Here is a 17,903-nt window from a genome sequence, read left to right on the forward strand (position 1 = left end):
TCACAGTCTGGGGGCTCCTCTAACAAACACTTTCACAACAGTCTCACTGGTGGCTGAGACCCATGTTGTTGTATTTGTCTATTTGGGGGGTCTAGCCATGGACCTCGAAATGGGGCATGATCATGACTGTGGTAACAAAAGGACATTGAGCACTAGTTTTGCTTTTGCAAAACTATGTGAGGAGATGTCATTAAATTTTTACAGAATTAAAGAAATAGACCTTAAGGATTTTTATTTAAAATAACGAGTTGTCCGTTGCAATTTGTATTTACCTTTTCATTTTAATAGATAACTTCAGATATTTACAATAATACGTTATATGGAATAAGTATGTAGTAATTTACAAATTGTATGTGTATGTTATTATTTTATTACTAATGCAATCTGCACTGCTCTATGAACTGAATATCCAGATATAAACAACGATCATAAACTTCAGTTGCCTTTCATTCTGGATGACTCTCAGTGATTTAAAAACCATATTTTTTATTTGCTCATTATAATGGTACGTTTGTCAGAAAGGATAGCAGAACATTTCATTTAACTTTTTGTTAGCTTGACTTATGGCTTTAAGATATTTACACATATGGGGTGTGGGCTGCCATATGCATCTTAATGTGAATCCACCAAATCTGAACTGAATACACAGCATGTCAATAACAGAGCTGTAGAAAAGGTCAGTCAGTGTGAGGGAAAGAGCAGGTGCCCAGGGGCACTGAGCAGATCGCTGAAGGAAGGGAAGGAGCAGGCAGTGTGCATGCCTGGGGAAAGGTGCTCCAGGAAGAAGGACTAATAAATGCAAAGGTGCAAAGCTGGAGCTACCCTGACATGTCCAAAGAACGAGGTGGGGAGAGATGGAATTTCAGGAGACATCTTGGCTTTAATCTGCTTTATAGTTTGGGGTTATTTGGAATCAATCATTGCAAAAAGAAAAACAGAAATTGCTGCCCAAAAATGCTTGAAAAAACTCCTTGTGAATGATCATGATTTGATCTTTGCCCTGGTGTCCAGGAAGCACAGAGCCCTCACTGGGAGCCTCTGCCGGGGACTAAACAGCACCTCAGAGAATTCACTCCTACAGCCTCCAGAAAGGCATGCAGCCTTGCTGGCAGCTTGATCTCAGCTCAGGGGGATGTGTTGGACTTCTGATCTCCAGAACTGTAAAATAATAAATTTGTGTTGGTTTAAGTCACTATATTTTGGTGAATTATTATGGCAGCTATAGAAAACTAATACATTAGCCAAGAAAAACAGATGAGCCCCACAAGGATGAACCAAAAAACCAGCAGCAGCTCTGGCTGCTCCCCCACACATGAGCTCAATCAGCAGGTAGGCAGCAACGTGTGTGTGCATGTGCTACAAAACCTGTGTGTGCCACCCAAGTGCCTGCCATGAACCTCTCAGCATGAAAAGCAAAAGACTGCTGCCTCGCTGCTACCCTCCAGATCTTGTCTCCCAAATGCCTCTTATGACCCATCACAACTAGAAATTTAGGAAAGGGAATTCTGGGAAATATTTTTCAGTCTGGTCAAAGGAACACCTTCAAATCTGCCACAGTCCACCCCTTTCCAACATGGTACTCATATGCAGCTCTGTGACCCATAGTTCATTTCCAGGCAAAGAAATTAGTAAAGTCATGCTTTAGACTAACATGTTACAACTATATCACGTACAGCCAAAAATACACCAACACTTTCCTCAAAAGAGCACAGACTCATCTCAAACCTATGGGCTTACGGAATATCCTGTATGACAAGCAGGAGAATGCAGAACCCTAGCTGGGTATATGGGTGGATTGACTCAGAACTCAGGTGCAAGCCAAGAGTAGGTGGCAGCTGACTACGGCCTCACTCAAGTGAAAGACGGAGAGGGAAATCCTTCGGATGGGTAATGCACTTGGCTATCCGTGTGAGTAGAGATTGGTGACATCAGGTAGAATACACACAAGACCAGTGGGACGGTGGTGAATGGCCTGACCACTGGTCAGCAACACAGAAAGAGGAAGATTGGATGATGGGCACAAAGAAATCTGGGTAGAGGCATGTGGAAGGGCATACAAGCATAAATGGGCACAAAGGAGGATAATCTTTGGATACCATAAACGCATGTCCCAGAGAAGATGGACAGAGCCCCCAAGAAGGCAGAAGAACTCAGCCAGTTGTCATCAACCAGTGTTTGTCCCTGGCGTAATCACTATCAATTCCTCTAGAGCCTCTAAAAGGTGGGGACTCATATACTGGTCGCTGATCTTTGTGTCACAGGAACTATGCACTGTATCCGGCACAAACAGGCACTCGTTGCATGTCCATGGAAAGAAGGAATATCTTCATTCATTCAACACCCTCATTTGCTTTGTTGTTTTGCTTTTCCATTTTCTTCCACCCTCTGCTCAGAAATAAAGGGAAACAAACATTTCATGAAATCACTGTGCAGTTCACAAATCACTTTTACATCCAAGATCAAAGGGATCTGTCTTCAAAAACAGTGTGACGACTGTCCTGGGTGGCACCTTTTATGGTCTCCATGCCTAGACCTTGAGTCCAGAGAAATGACAAGTGCCTGGCAGGCACGGAGACAGTAAGAGAATTAAATGTCTACTTTTCAACACACCACAATGTCCAGGGACTCCAGGATATTGAAAGTGTCTGATAATAAATTCAGATTTATGTTTTAGCAACAAGACAATCTCAGTCTTTATTTAGCTAATAATTATGTCAACCAGGTTTGGCAGCCTAAGGCTGTTTTTCTTCTCTCCAGACAAGGTCTTTCTTACAGTAAGATATAAATAATGACACAACATTTTCAGACCCAGTAAACCCACACATAGTGTAAATTTATGGTTGTCTCCCATCTGAAAGGACAATAAGTGCATTTTGATGAAGAAGAAAGAAAAACTGAATTTCTTCAATGCTAACCCCAGTCTTTTATTAAGAATAAAAAGATAAATCTTTCCAGACTAAGTATAGTTAGTTTTACCCTCCAAAACTGTATGAAAATACATTTGAAATTGAGTTTGCATTTTAATTAAACAGACAAAAAAAACCCACTTTAATCATAAAATAAGGCAGTAGTATGACAATAAAATTGGTTGTTCCCTATATGTCTAGGGCTTGGAAAACAGGAAATGTCAGGTATCAGGTCGGGTGAGTGATAAGTATGAGGTCTCCTGTGTAAGGACGATGTGCCTCTTGCCGCACCCTCTCACGCACATGCTGAATCCCCTTATTGAGACGCGGTCAGATCCAGACAGATGCTGCTGGCAATCCCCCTCAGTAACCAGCCCAGTGACTTGGGCAGGCAAGAGTATTTGTTAATTGAACAAATTAATGAGAAATGTCATCTGCAATATTTCCATTTCCATGTAAGTCTCAAGAATTGAATTTTCATACTTTTCAAATTCTTCAGAAACAAATTTTACTAAAGCAAAAATATCTAGAGCTACTGAGAAGAGCAGATGGTAAGTCCATTGGCTGTGTTTCCAGTTATATGAACCAGTGCAATGGTGGTCATGCCACCAGACATGTGGCTTAGCAGGTGTTGCCAGTTGTGGGGCATCGTTATCTCACACATCCCTGCAAGATGGGTATTACATCCCATGTTAGGCATTTTGAGTCAATGTTATTTAATCTTCACACATAAAAAAAATCTACAAGGCAGTTATTTTCATTCCTATTTAAAAAAAAAAAAAAAGAAACTGACACTTGGAGGGTAAACTAACTTAGCCAAAAACCAAATTAACCAAGACAGTTACTATGGATAACAGAATCACGATTTGAACCCAGCCCATCCTGTCTCTACAAATGGATACAGTGACAAGAAATAGAATTCCTACGTTAATGTCTATCATCTCAGAGTATAAACAAAATCGCATCGTTGCTACACAGAGAAAAAAAATGTTGTAAGTGCCGTTCCCATCAATAATTTACAACAGCAGCTGAACGCCAGGCAAATGAAGGATTATCAACTAAACCACTGTTTATTTAACAAAGGTGAGAAATGGGATGAGAAACAGTACTCAACTCATGGGAATAAAACTGGATAAAGGATTGTGGTTACCCAGTACCTCCAACAGAACAAGCACCTATGTATAGGTTAGCTATAAATATCATGAAGAGGAAGAAGAGGGAAAGAAGAAACAGAAACAGAGGAGGAGAAATGGAGAGAATGGGGGAAATTAATGATCAAGGAACTCCCTGAAAATACTTGTTTTTTAGTTGCTATCTTTAAAAAGGAACTTGACACAATATGGCCTTTATACTCACAACCCCTGCATGAACTAACTAGCACAGACAGTATTTCCATTTTAGAGTTGAATATAGATTTTCAAAGAAGTTAACCAGCCTGTTATATATGGTCTAAAACTTAGATCTTTGTTACACTGGCATCAGTAGCAATCTTTTTCTAGTCAGAAAGGGGTTATTTCCATTTCCCCTTGGTAGACCAACTGCCGACTATTGATCAAGTTCCTGATTAAGTTATACCCCAGGCTCCCCATTAGACTGCCTGCAGCCATTCATTCATCTATTCAATGGCTGTTTAATGAAACCATCTAAGGGCCAGGTCCTGGGCTTGACACAAGAGACATAGAGGCAAATGAGGCAGACACAGACTCTGCACTCCTGAATTTATAACACGGTAGGAGAAAAAGGCATAGACCAAGTAATGGTTGTGTAATGAATGAAGGTTTAATAGTTGCAACTGGCCCAGTCTATGGAAGAAGGAAACCCTTTCCTAAGGAAGCAATATTTGAACAACCATGTGAAGTAAGAGTTGGTTATGTCAATGTTGTGGGGAAGGAAGGATAAGGAGAGGAGGCAAAGAGAGAAAAGCTTACACTCTCATATTGCTCACCTAAAATGGGGGTGATTATAAATGTCTCTTTGTTAAAGTTAGCTGTGGTCATATGATTCAATTTATCCAAAAGACTGTGACTGGAAGTGACACGAGCCACTCTGGGGCATAAATTTCCAGAGCCAGTGTGAAGTTTGCCATGTTCTGAGGTCCTTGCTTCTATTGTCAGTCAAGCACATGTCCAGATGGCACCTGTCAGTCTGGTCACCTGAGTCACTGTGTGGTGGAGCCCCCCACTGTTCACCATGATGGACATAGACAGGGAATATGTTTGGAGCAGCAAGAACAAATGTTGGGTTAGGAAGGCTAGACATGATTGTAGTTTGGCCAAAGGTAGAGGCAATGGGGAAAGGAAAAAATTGAAATTTTTGAGAGATGTTTAGAAGAAAAAAATCAGAAGGTTAGAAACTGAATGACAATGTGAAACAAAGAACTGGGAAGAATTAAGGATGCTTGTGAAGTGTAGGGAAAGATGATGCCATTTGGTCACATTTAGATTGAGATGCCAGCAAGGTATCCAAGCAGTCATTTTATGTGTAGCTGTGTGGCATACTTCAGCTCACAGAAAGGTCTTCTCTGTAGACATAACTTTGAGGGTCATCAATATATAGTTGCTAACTTAAGCTGGTGGAATGGATGAGCTCACTCAGGGAAAGGGTGTATTTGTTAAGAAGAGGAGGTGACAATTAGCAAAGCAGAGTGAGAATGATCAGATGATAAAGAGGGAAATCAACAGGTAATTTTTTTAAGAAGGAGGAAGAAGACAACAGATGCTAATAGTTGTGAGTATTCAAGAAAGCCAAGGACTGAAAATGCCCACCAGAGCTTCTGACACAGTCTTTGATGACTTTATAGAGGTTTGGTGGAGGGATGGTGGGAAAATTCATAATAGTGTGGATTTAAGAATGAATAGAGGGTGGACTAGAAAATGTATACCAATACTTCTACTGAAGACAACCAGAAAACTTGGACATAATCTGAAAAGTCTGATGGAACATAGTAGAGAAGCTGATAAGATATATTTAGAAGTCAGATACAGGAGAAGAAATTTCTGGGTACAATTTCACTTGATGCCATCTTCCAAATTTTGCAAAGTGTAGAAAAAAAGTGTTAAAGATATGCATAGTACTTTGGACACCATTAGAAGACTATGGGAAAAAAAGGATATCAGGTCCTAAAAATAGTGGAGAAGGATTTTGCCAAGCTATCTAAAATTTAATTTGTGATATTTATGGGACACACCTCCAGGTAAAACTTTTTAGTGAGCCTTGGAAATTTACTTAGCAATCTATTTAGCCAAGCTTTGGATCATTTTAGACCCTGTGATTGGATTAGGGCAATGCCAGAATTTAATGCCAATATCTGCCAAAAGCAAATTTTAGTTAAAAAATCAAATACTCTCTGGAGGACAGAACCATTTTTCTAGGCCTCAAAGAACATTTGTACAATTCTGTATACAATGCCTTGTATGCAGTCAAAAATGCCCAGCACAGAATCAGACAAATAACATGAGTTATAATGAAGGAACAAATAAACAATAGAAACAGATCTACATTTTCAAGGATATAAAAGAAAAGAATGAGAACTAGAGACAATAAATAAAAAACCATAAAATGAAAAAAACTAAGATTTATAAGATATGAAAACTAATATGACTGAAGCATTCATTGGTTGGATTATCAGCAAATGAGACACAGCTACAGAGAAAATGATTGAACTGAAAAATGAGATGAAACAAAAACCTAACATGAAGCACATAAGGAAAAAAGAAGAGAGAGTAAGTGAAAATATCTAATATATAATTGTCCCAGAGAGAGATTTAACATAAGGTAGAAACAATACATGAGGAAAGAATGCATGAGCATTTTCAAAACTTAATGAAAGACATGGGACACAAATTGGAAAAGCCCTTAAATTCCAAAATGAGACAAATAAAAAGAGGAAAAGACACAAATTTCAGAGTAAAGCTGAAAAAATCAAACACAGAAAGAAAATATTAAAATGTTCCAGAGAAAAGAGATTATCTTCAAAGAGAAGCAATAAGGCTTGCAGCTCACTTCATAGCAGGAACAGAAATAAATAAATTAATTAATAACAGAAGGAAATGTAATGATATATTCACAACGTAAAAAGAAAATTAGAACAAACTAGAAGTCCATCTACAAAATATTTTGAAGAATATAGTTCAGAGAACAAATTTTTTAAAACATTCCTGACAGACCTGCAAGACAAGGAATATTCTTAAATGCTTTTGGGTAGAAGAAAAACTATTTCAGTTGAAAGTTAAAGATGCAGGAAAGAATAAAAATGAAAATCAATAAAAAGGATTAGTACATGGGCAAAACTAAAGAAATAGTGAATAACCAAAAAAATTAACAAATCTAGGAGCTTAAAAATGTGTAAAATTGAAATACAAAGTCAATGGAATTAAAGTAATAAGACCACAAAATAGAAATAAAGATTCCTCAGGTCCCTGCATTACCAGGCAAGAGGGTGAAGCACCAAGAAACAGTGGCATTGATGAGTCAGGGTTGAAAATTGCAACCTCTAAGTAAACAATTAAAAAATACTAAAACAATATGTAATTTCTAAGCTTCTAGAGGGACATATGAAATCCAAGTATCACCTGCTTAGTGGCAATAATCTGTCCCTGATAATCAGAAGCTCTTACAAAAATGCTAATGATGAGTCTACTTCCAATTACTTTTAATGGGAAAATTATAATGCATTACACTTCAAACAAAACCCCTAATTCATGCCCTGAAGTGTAGCTAAAATACAGTAAAACCAACACACATAAATTACAACTATCTCTGAATACACACATCGTTGAACAATTACTAGTGTGACTGGATTTACTAACAGCCTTCCTCATGGTCAGCTACCCAGCACATGCATGACATCTTTATTGACAAATGGCTTGCTCTTCAGAAAGTACACACACTATTCTTACAGTCTACCAATTTTATATAATAACTTTGAGATAAAATTTAAATTCTTTTCTGATTTTCCACATTTAACTATTACATTTAGGTCTGTGATTCAATATACATTAATGTTGATATGGGGTGCGAACTAACTGTCCAGCTTCATTCTTTTGCATGTGGATATACTTTCGTTCCAGGACCATTTGTTGAAAATACTCTTTCCGTATTGAAAAATCTTGACATCCTTGTAAAAAATCAATTGATCATGAATGTGAAGGTTTGTTCATTGAATTGACTGTCAATTCAATTCCATTGTTCTATATGTCAGTATGTCAGTATCATGCCACACTGTCTTGATTACTGTAGCTTTGCAGTAAATTCTGAAAACAAAAAGTGTCATCTTCAAAATCTATCCTTATTTTTTTAGATTGTTTAGGCTATCAAGGATTCCTTGAATTTTCCTATAAATTTTAGATCAGCCTCCGTCTTTGCAAAGAAGCAAGCTGAAATTCTGATAAAGATTGCACTGGATCTGTAGATCAACTTGAGGAGTACTGTCCTCTCAATATTGTCTTCCCACTGATATATATGGGATGTCTATTTTTTTATGTAGGACTTCTTTAATTTCTTCCAACAACGATTTACAGTTTTCAGAGTATAAATTTTCCACTTCCTTTGTTAAACTTTTTCTTAAGTATTTTATTATTATTGATCCTATTGTAAATGGGATCATTTTCTTAATTTCATCTTTAAATTGTTTTAGTTGCTACTATATATAAATACAATTGTCTTTTTCATATTGATTCATTCATTAGTCATAATGGTTTTTTCATGTATTCCTTAGGATTTTCCACATACAGAATTATGTAATCTGTAAAGAAAGATGCTTTACTTCATACTTTTCAGGATGGATGTTATTTGTTTGTTTGTTTGTTTATTGCCTGATTGCTCTGGCTTGAAACTCTACTACAATGTTAAATAGAAGTGATAAGAGCAGACATCCTTGTCTTGCTCCTGATCACAGGGGAAAGCACTCTGTCTTCCACCACCAAGTGTAATGTGATCTGTGAGATTCTCATAGGTGTCCTTTATTAGACTGAGGAAGTTTTCTTTTATTCCTAGCTTCTTGAGTGTTTTTATCATGGAGGCATATTAGGTTTTTTTTTAATGTTTTTTCTATGCCTATTGAAATAATCATGTAGGATTTATTATTAATTCTACTGATCTGATATATTCATTGATTTTTAGATATATTAATCCAACTTTGCATTCCTGAGATTAAATCCATTTGGCCATGATGTAATTATTTTTATATGTTACTGGATTCAGTTTCCTAGTATTTGTTGAAGATTTTTATATCTATATTCAGGAGAGATATTACAGTTTTCTTTTCTTATGATGTTCTGTCTTCATAAATCCAGGCCACAGTCTCAAAGAATTGGGAAGTGTTCCAGCCTCTTCTTCTTGTTAAAAGATTTTGTGAACAATTGATTTTAAATCTTCTTTATATATTTGGTTGAATTCACCAGTGAAGCCACCTGGGTCTGGAACTTTCTTTGTAGGAAGTTTTAAATTACTAATTCAATCTCTTTATTTACTATAGGACTATTTAGACTTTCTAATTCTTTCTCTAAACTAGCAATAAGCAGAACTGGATGTTTTATGTGTGTGTGTACCATTAACTACATGATAGAAATATCTAATATAATGCCTAGGAATAAATACAACAAACTTGTACATGACTTCTTCACAGAAAGCACTATTCAAAGAAATTACAGAACACATAATTATTTGAAAGAAATTTCCATGTTTATCAATTATAAAACTAACTATTTTAAGGTGAAAATTCTCCCCAATTAATCTATAGAATCAAAACAATCAAAATAAAAGTAACAATGAGGTTTTGTAGGCATGGGTGTAAATGAAAACACTGATATAAATTTTTTAATGAAAAAAACATAGGACTAAGAATATCAAAGAAAAAAAAAATACGAAGTGGGAGAATCAGTTTACTGTATAACCAGATAAAACAGTAATAAGAAATACTATGCCGCACTGGTGCAATTGCAGACAAATAGATAAATGGAAGCAAATGGAGTCCTGCAATAGCGTGCACATGCACTGCACGGACAACTAATTTTTGACAAAGGGGAAAAGACAATGAGGTGGAGAAGGGAGAGACTTTTCAACAAATGGCACTGGTGATTGGACAATCATCTGAAATGAAACTTGACTCCTACTTTGCATTGAATAAAACAGTCAATTCCAAGTGGGTAAACAAATACACTTTTAGAAATTATTAGAGAAGAATGTCTTTGGACTTCAGTATAGGGAAATACTTTAAAGTAGAATTCTAAATTCACTAACTATAAAGGTAAAGGTGGACAATTTCAACTAAGCAGAGCAGTTTCTAATGATAAACATGACACACTTTAGAAAGCCAAGATACAGAGTCAAGGTATTTGCAACATATATAATTGGAAAAGGCTCATATTTAGAATAAAAGACCTTCTACAAACTAATATGAGAAAAGATGATTATCCCAATAGAAAACAAGCAAGCTATTTGACCATTTTGCAAAAGAGAAAATCAAAATGGTCAATAAACACTTAAAAATGTGTTCAAGCTAAATTACAATGAGGAAGATGCAATCAAACCAACAATGAGCTGTTACCATACCTGTCAGAAGGGCTCAAATTCGAAATTCTAGGGTGTCATGTTTCAGTGAGAGTTTAAAGCAATTGAAACTCTCATAAAGTGCTTATAGAATTGTAAATTGACATTAGCACTTGCAATTCTCTGCAAAAGTTGAAAGCATATGTATCTATCACCCAGCAGTTCTACTCCTATGGAATGTAAATACATGCAAACAAAAGACAGGTCACAGCAAGCGAAGCAGGCAGTGCCAAACCGGAAATGACCCTAAAGCTCTTCAGTGATGTGTTGGATTAAATTAGGATATAGTCTTGCAATGATTCTATAAGAAACAAAAAGAAAAAATATCTCCTACTTGGCAGATGAAATTCACAAATATAATATTGAGAAAGTGAGCCAGACACAGAAGAATACATACTGTGTGATTCTATTTATATAAAAATCTAAAAACAGGTTAAGAGTAGGTTATGATAATTTAGAGGTCAGGATAGTAATTAACTTTAAAGGAGGGGATACTGGGAAGGGGTCCAAGTGGTTATCCAGGATGCTCAAAATTATGTCATAATCTGAGCAGTAATTCTACCGGTATTTGCTTTGACATTAGTTATTAGACACTATTTAACGCAATTTTATTCATATACACTGAATGGAGTATGGGAGAGTGGAGAGTAGCTCCTTCCTTCATTCATGTAGTGACGACTTCCTGAGCACACACTGGAGCTCTGCCAGGCACCGAAGAGGAGCAGGAAATGAGGCGACTCCGCGGTGCTTTCGTGTAGATTAGAGGTCCTTGTGTGAAGGGTTGGAGGAGGACAAGTAGGGTGGGGGTGGCTTTATTTAAAGAGGGAAAACTGGACAATATTCGCACAGCTTTGGGGAGGAGTTAGTCATCAGGAGAAGATACATTCACCCAAATTCTCATTTTCAAGTGGCCTACATCTTCCCAGGACAAATATTTTAATTTGTCATTTCAAAGAAGAAGGAGAAAGAGAAGAAAGGAGAAGGAAATACCAGACCTGGCACCACGGCATTTGGCATTTTGCTGGATGATGTAACCTCGTGTGGATGAGGCCAGACACTAAAAGCACTTTGCTGCTCATAAAAGTTCCCCCACTTACTGTCATTAAGCCGTGTTGGTTTTAATCGAGTGTGATGTGAAATCCAACAGCTCCGTGTTCTTCCTCTTGCATTTTGATTGCAAGTTAGGAGAAAATGTGTACATTGCAAATCCCAGAAGTCACATCTTTGTTTCTCTCGCATTCCAATGGGCAGCCCTAGACAGAGAGCTAGACCTTCGAGACAAACAGATGGTGTGGGCCCCTCAAAGTAATATTCCTCAAAGACACACACACGCGCGCGCATGTGCGCGCGCGTGAAGCTGCTGTGAATGTGGCTGTGGAGCTGAGCGCTGTGTGGGAAAGATGAGAAGGACAAACCAGGGCAGGGCTCTGCTTGCCACCCGAGATCGTCCCCCACCGGCCCCATGCAATGTCACTGCAGTCCCCAGGTGGCCCCTGTCCCCTTCTCAAGGAGCTGATTAAAGTGTTCCCTCTATTCCTCTCTGATAGGCTCTGAGCAGAGTTCTGGTGAAGCAAGGTCTTTGCACTGTTGTATTACGTGATACCTCACCACCCTGGAGGCAGTCCAGATTCCCCTATGTTGTCTCCATGGGCCTGGGCCTTCCTAGGCTCTCCGCTCAGCCAGGATCTGAGCCTGTGGATACGCCATGACCAGGGCCACCATAACTTCTCCAGGTAACCATGAGCCACACTGCTCCTGCCCACAGGTTTGATGTTCCACACATCCTTTGAGATTTCAAGTATTAAAGACCCTTATTAAAATGCACTTGTATAAATAGCAGCAGACTCACAGACTCCAAGAAGGGACTAGAAGTTACCAAAGGGGAGGGGTGGGCAAGGTGGATGGGGAGAGAGGGAGAAAGGGATTGAAGGGTATTATGATTAGTTCACATGGTGACAGGGAGGTCACGGGAAAGACAGTTACTTACTACACTGATGGACAGTGACTGCCATGGGGCATGGGGGGGACTCGATAATATGGGTGAATGCATTGTTTTTCTTGTGAAACCTTCATAAGAGTATATACCAATGACACCTTAATAAAAAAATTAGAAGTCATAAATAAATAAATACAATTCACTTGCATGATTTGGTATAAATCATACATAGAAGTGTGACCATAAAGACGGTATCTCAGTTAATATTTTGATTAGTCAGTCCATCAACAAACACTGGAACACCTCCCACCAGCCGTAGCTGAACTGAACATGAGACAGATGTGCTTTGGAAGGGACAAGGAGGAGTGGGAGGGACACCTTGTTAATGGTTCCAGGAGCCAGAAGTCCGCCTGGCAACACTAGAAATAGCTGCAGGAGATCAGGGGAAAGCTTGGGATGCAGGGGAAGTGGTAGGGAGAATCACAAACCGGATGTGCACAGGTGGAAATCTGGGAGGCCTGGGCTCACTGGAGGCTCACTAGAGGGATACGTTTATTGCCAGTACCTTCATAGATCCAAAATAGATCGAGTTTGGTTCATTTCATTTCAGAAAAACTTTGTATTTGTTTGTTACCTATCCCCCTTTTACAAGTCCTCCACTGGCTGCAATAACATAACAGGTCTTTATGTGAAAAGCAATTAGATTAATATAGCATCCATGGATTTTTGACAGGACTTATGAGGACACAGTGTAAGTTGTTTTTTTTTTTTAACGAGTGCTAGAGAGATAAGGAAAAGATAATTGTAAGACTCAACACTTCACAATTAGGTCACAGCTTGTATGTTTCAGGGAAAGATTTCAACTCTCCACACTGGTACTTTTCCACTTACACAAGGCAGGCAGCTTTGCTGGTTCATATTTAAAACGGAGCTGGCAGGTTAGAGTTTCCGTTTTGTATAATATTATTCACTGGGGATTTGAAACAGAAACAGGATTCCTCACCTGTAATGTTTTAAAACCACTATACATACACTCTCCTACTTTTCACAAAAATGTTCCTGGAAAAGGCAGAGGTAAGATGTCCTGTGGCAGATTCGGATTCACTTAGCCATGAATGTTTAAGTCCATGTTTGTGTTCATGTGTTATATTTTTCCAGTTAGAGGGATTCAGTGTTTATCTTTTCAGTCATGTCCTCTAGAAGGTGGCTGGGAGGAAGGTGGCTCCTGGTGGTTTGCACCTTCCCTTGACCAGGGGGATTGTTCCAGAGTTGTGTGAAGACCCAGCCTATGAAGGCCAGAAAACTAATCAGCCGCTCATGATTCGAATGGCCTGACCACAGGGAGGCGTTGACCATCTGGCCATCTCGCTTTGGAAACCCTCGCCGGACGGAGGGAGCAGCCAGATGGCTGGCAGCTCCCTGCACAGGCATCTCTATTAGTTCTGACTAGGAACAAGCTGGGTTCTTCTCCTGAATTTCAATTGCGTGTGAACACTACCTTTGCCAGCTTAGGTGGGAAAATGCAACTGTCCCTTAGCAGTGAATGGCAAATAGACTGGCTCCTGTCTACGGATACTCACAGCTGTACGATTCCTTGGGAAAAGTAGTAAGTATCTCAAGATTAGAGACTTTTATGAGAGGCATTCCACGGAGCTCTTTAGGCCCAGTGTGGTTTCCTTCTGCAGACCTGAGTGTCCTCCCAGGACAACTCCCAGTCCTAGCTGGAGGATACCAGGGATTCCTTTTTCCTACATTACCCCCTTAACCACTGCAAACTTTCCCAATTCTAAACAAATTCCCATTCCTTTTATCTTCCATTCTCTCAAAAGTGAGAGAAGTGTTGTTAAAGGTTAAGGGCAAAGGGCATGGAGCAGATCATCTCCCATCCTTCTCCTGCTGCTTCCCCCACGTCCTCTACCTAACCGGAGGTGCCTGCGTGCATGTGTGCACATGCACACACACACACGTGCACACACATGCACATGCACACACGCACATGCACACACACGCATATGTGCACATGTACCCATCGCTGAGGAGAAGAGGAAGAAGGAACCAAAGGAGAAGAAAGGAGGACCAGAATCTGCAGTGGACTGGCATTGCACAGGAAGGCTGTCAGCTGCAAGAAGCAGAGTGCTGGATGGCAGTGGGTACATGAGTCGGGTATATTTTTCTCCTTTAACAAAGAATCTGGATGTAGTTAATAGCTGGTGTGGGCTGAGGGGCCCCCTCATGCCAGGAACATCCTGCAAGTCAGGAAAGTTGCCACAGCTCCACTTGGAGTTGTAGAGTTGCACATTCAAGAGGCACAAACACATGGAGAGGAACAGCCTCAGCTGTGGCTTCTCTCTTCCAGAAGCTTCCCTTCTCTTTCCCTCTCATATCTCATCAGCAAGCTCTGCAGTACATGGTCCCTCCCAGGTACCAAACAGGGTGAAGAAGAGTTGTCTCACCTGGAGTAGGCACATGGCCAAGCCAAGCACATTCAGGGAATGCTACGAGGAGGCGGGACGGAGGCTGACTGGCAGGCGACCAGCCCTCCTGGGTGGGCATTTCTTCTATACCTCCTCTGCCTCCCCACCTCCCCAGCCCCTCCTCAGCTGCCCACCTGGCCCAAAGGCCGTCAAGTCCTAGGTTCCTGGTAAACAATATGGCGCATGGGATTGTTTATGTTGGACTCACAAGGAAACCATTATGCATAAGAGAAACTCCCATATGAACTTTTGAGTACCATCCATTTGAACATTTTGGAATGCCTGCGCATCAGTTATGGGGCAGGAGTCCAGATCAATTAGCAAAGCAACAAATGCGTTTGGCTAATACAGTTGTCCATAATTAAGAATCTATATATTTTGTGAATGCAGTAGCATTCATTTTCCTATGATTGTGCAAAACTTGGTAATTGTCATTGTAAAACCTAAATTAGCAATAAGGAAAAACACACAACCAAGAACATATAAAATTGAATCATTGGGAAAAAAGATAAGTTACTCAAATAGAAGTACTTTAAAAATATGAAGTATTTTTAGCCTTTAACTCCCTTGAATTTTTAATGAACAACATTTATGGATTCTTTCTGCTCTTAGTCAAGAAAGTATCAAATATTAAAACTGGCTTTTTAAAGTAGCAGAACTATGTTTAATGGCTCTGAATTATAAACCTATAGACAAGACTATCTTCATCAGCAAAGGAAAAATCACTGAACTAGAATAGAGTCCTGGTCATTTTCAGTTCTATTCATCATGAAACCAGAAATGCTAAAAAATAAATGCCATCTCCCTATACAGCTCTTTCTTCCAAAGATATAGTTCCCAAAAAAAGGACAACTCAACACTGCAAATAGTCAAGTACAGTATGTCTTCTCTTTGGGGAGGTTCATATATACCAAATGATGTTTTAAATGACAGCAGATGGCTTTTTTCTTCATGTCTTTTCTGTTTTGCAAGCCTTTATTTTATGCTATGGTTGGGTTGGCGGCCCCCGTAACACTGTATAGCTAATCAATAGTTAAATCATTGCCAAGAGATCATCAGATTTGGCAGTTACACAACTCACAAAGACATCTTTGATGTACTAGAGTTTAAAATGTTTATTTCCTATGGACTGACTTCCTTACCTCCTGGCCTTCTTTACCACATGATGTTTGGGACATGTGAGAAATGTGTTCATTGGAGAGCTCTCAAAACCTAAGTTACATTATTCATGCAGACTAAACTTAGAGTAGCATGTATCCTTCAGTTTCACTCTCTGATGAAATCTAATTATCAAAGCCAGGATTATATAAAAAGTCATTAAAAGACTTTGGAGTTTTTTAATCTCCCTATGGAGATATCAAGTGTGTACACATATCTATTTGCTCCTGGCAACCTAATAGTTCACACTGGTAAGTCATTACATTTAAATTTGGAATTATTTCAACGTAAGTGAAATTACACATGTAGCCTAACCATAATCATTTCCTCTAAGCTTGTCCAAAAGACATTATTCATGGCCAGAATAATGATAACCATTACAAAAATGAAAGAAACATGAAGGAATATAGTGGATTCTTCACTATGAAAGTTTATGTGATTAGCGCTTCATAGGACAATTCTTTAAGCTAGTAGCCTCCAAATCTTTAACCAATTAAAAATTTAAATACTTAATTATTTTCATAAAGTGTTACTTCTTCCCCATTTTTCCCTAACAATGAGGTAAAAAAATTTTTTGTGGAAATTGTTATTTTTCACGTGGAAAGAAAACATCATAACTATAAGGGTGGAATGTAAAAATATAGGCTGGTAAAAATTACCTCTATTCCAGCACTTATGATGAGTATAGGACAATTGAATCCATGAGCCTCAGTTTCCCACCCATAAAATGGGGACACCAATACTTTCTTCACATAGTTGTCAGATGATAGAATGAGATACTGCAGAAAATACATTATATGAACTTCTTCACAGTTCATAGTAGGCATCTCTTAGCAGAAGCAGACATTATTAATTGAATCAGGTGTGGAGTTATTGGGATTTTTATCAATTTTCTTCTTTATCAACTTTTTACAATTCATATGTACTACATTTAAATTATAAAAAGTTGACCTACTTCCATTTTGAAATATACACTCACACACAAACACACATAAGAATCGTGATTGTTGTTATTAGTATTAAAAGTTCCAGTTTAAAAATGGACATATAGACCACTGGGACAGAATAGAGATCCAAGAAATAAACACCTGCATTTACAGTCAAATGACCTTTGACAAGTGTCCCAAGAATACACAATAGGGAAAGGATAGTCTCTTCAATCTTCAACAAATGGTATTAGGAAAACTGGATATAACATTCAAAAGAGTGAAATTGGACAAACATGACACCATACACAAAAGTGAAAAGGCAACCTACAAAATGGGAGAAAATATTTGCAAACCATATATGTGGTAAGAGATTAATCTCCAAAATATATAAGGAACACTTACAACTCAATAGTGGAAAAAAGAAAAACACCCAATTTTTAAAAAATAGGCAAAGGCCTTAGAACAGAAATTTCTCCAATGAAGACATATAAATGGCCAACAGACATATGAAAAGATGTTCATCATCACTAATCATCACGGAAATATAAATCAATGTCACAAAGAGATATCACTTCATACCTGTTAGGGTGCCTACAATGACAAAAATAAAAAAGATAACATGTTGACAAGGATTTGGAGACATCACAATCTTGCACCCTGCTGGTGGGGATGAGGAGCTTAAGTCTGACCGTGCATGAGTCCCAGGACACATCCTCTCCTTCCCCTGTGTGACCTTGGCCTTCAGGCCAAGGTTGACCTCTTGAGCCCTCTGTGTTCTTGTGGTGATCATTAATGTTCAACAGCACTTACCTTTTCCTCCTTCCCAGTTAAAGAGAATTGGATTGTTCTTGTCACACATCTCAAATTTGAAACACTCTCTGGGGTGACTTTAATAATTTTCTGCCACTTATTTGAAAGCAATAATTCTTAACTTTCAAAGGAGAGAGAAAAT

Source organism: Manis pentadactyla, chromosome 2 (assembly GCF_030020395.1).
Source record: "Manis pentadactyla isolate mManPen7 chromosome 2, mManPen7.hap1, whole genome shotgun sequence".
In the NCBI taxonomy this organism is placed as follows: domain Eukaryota; kingdom Metazoa; phylum Chordata; class Mammalia; order Pholidota; family Manidae; genus Manis; species Manis pentadactyla.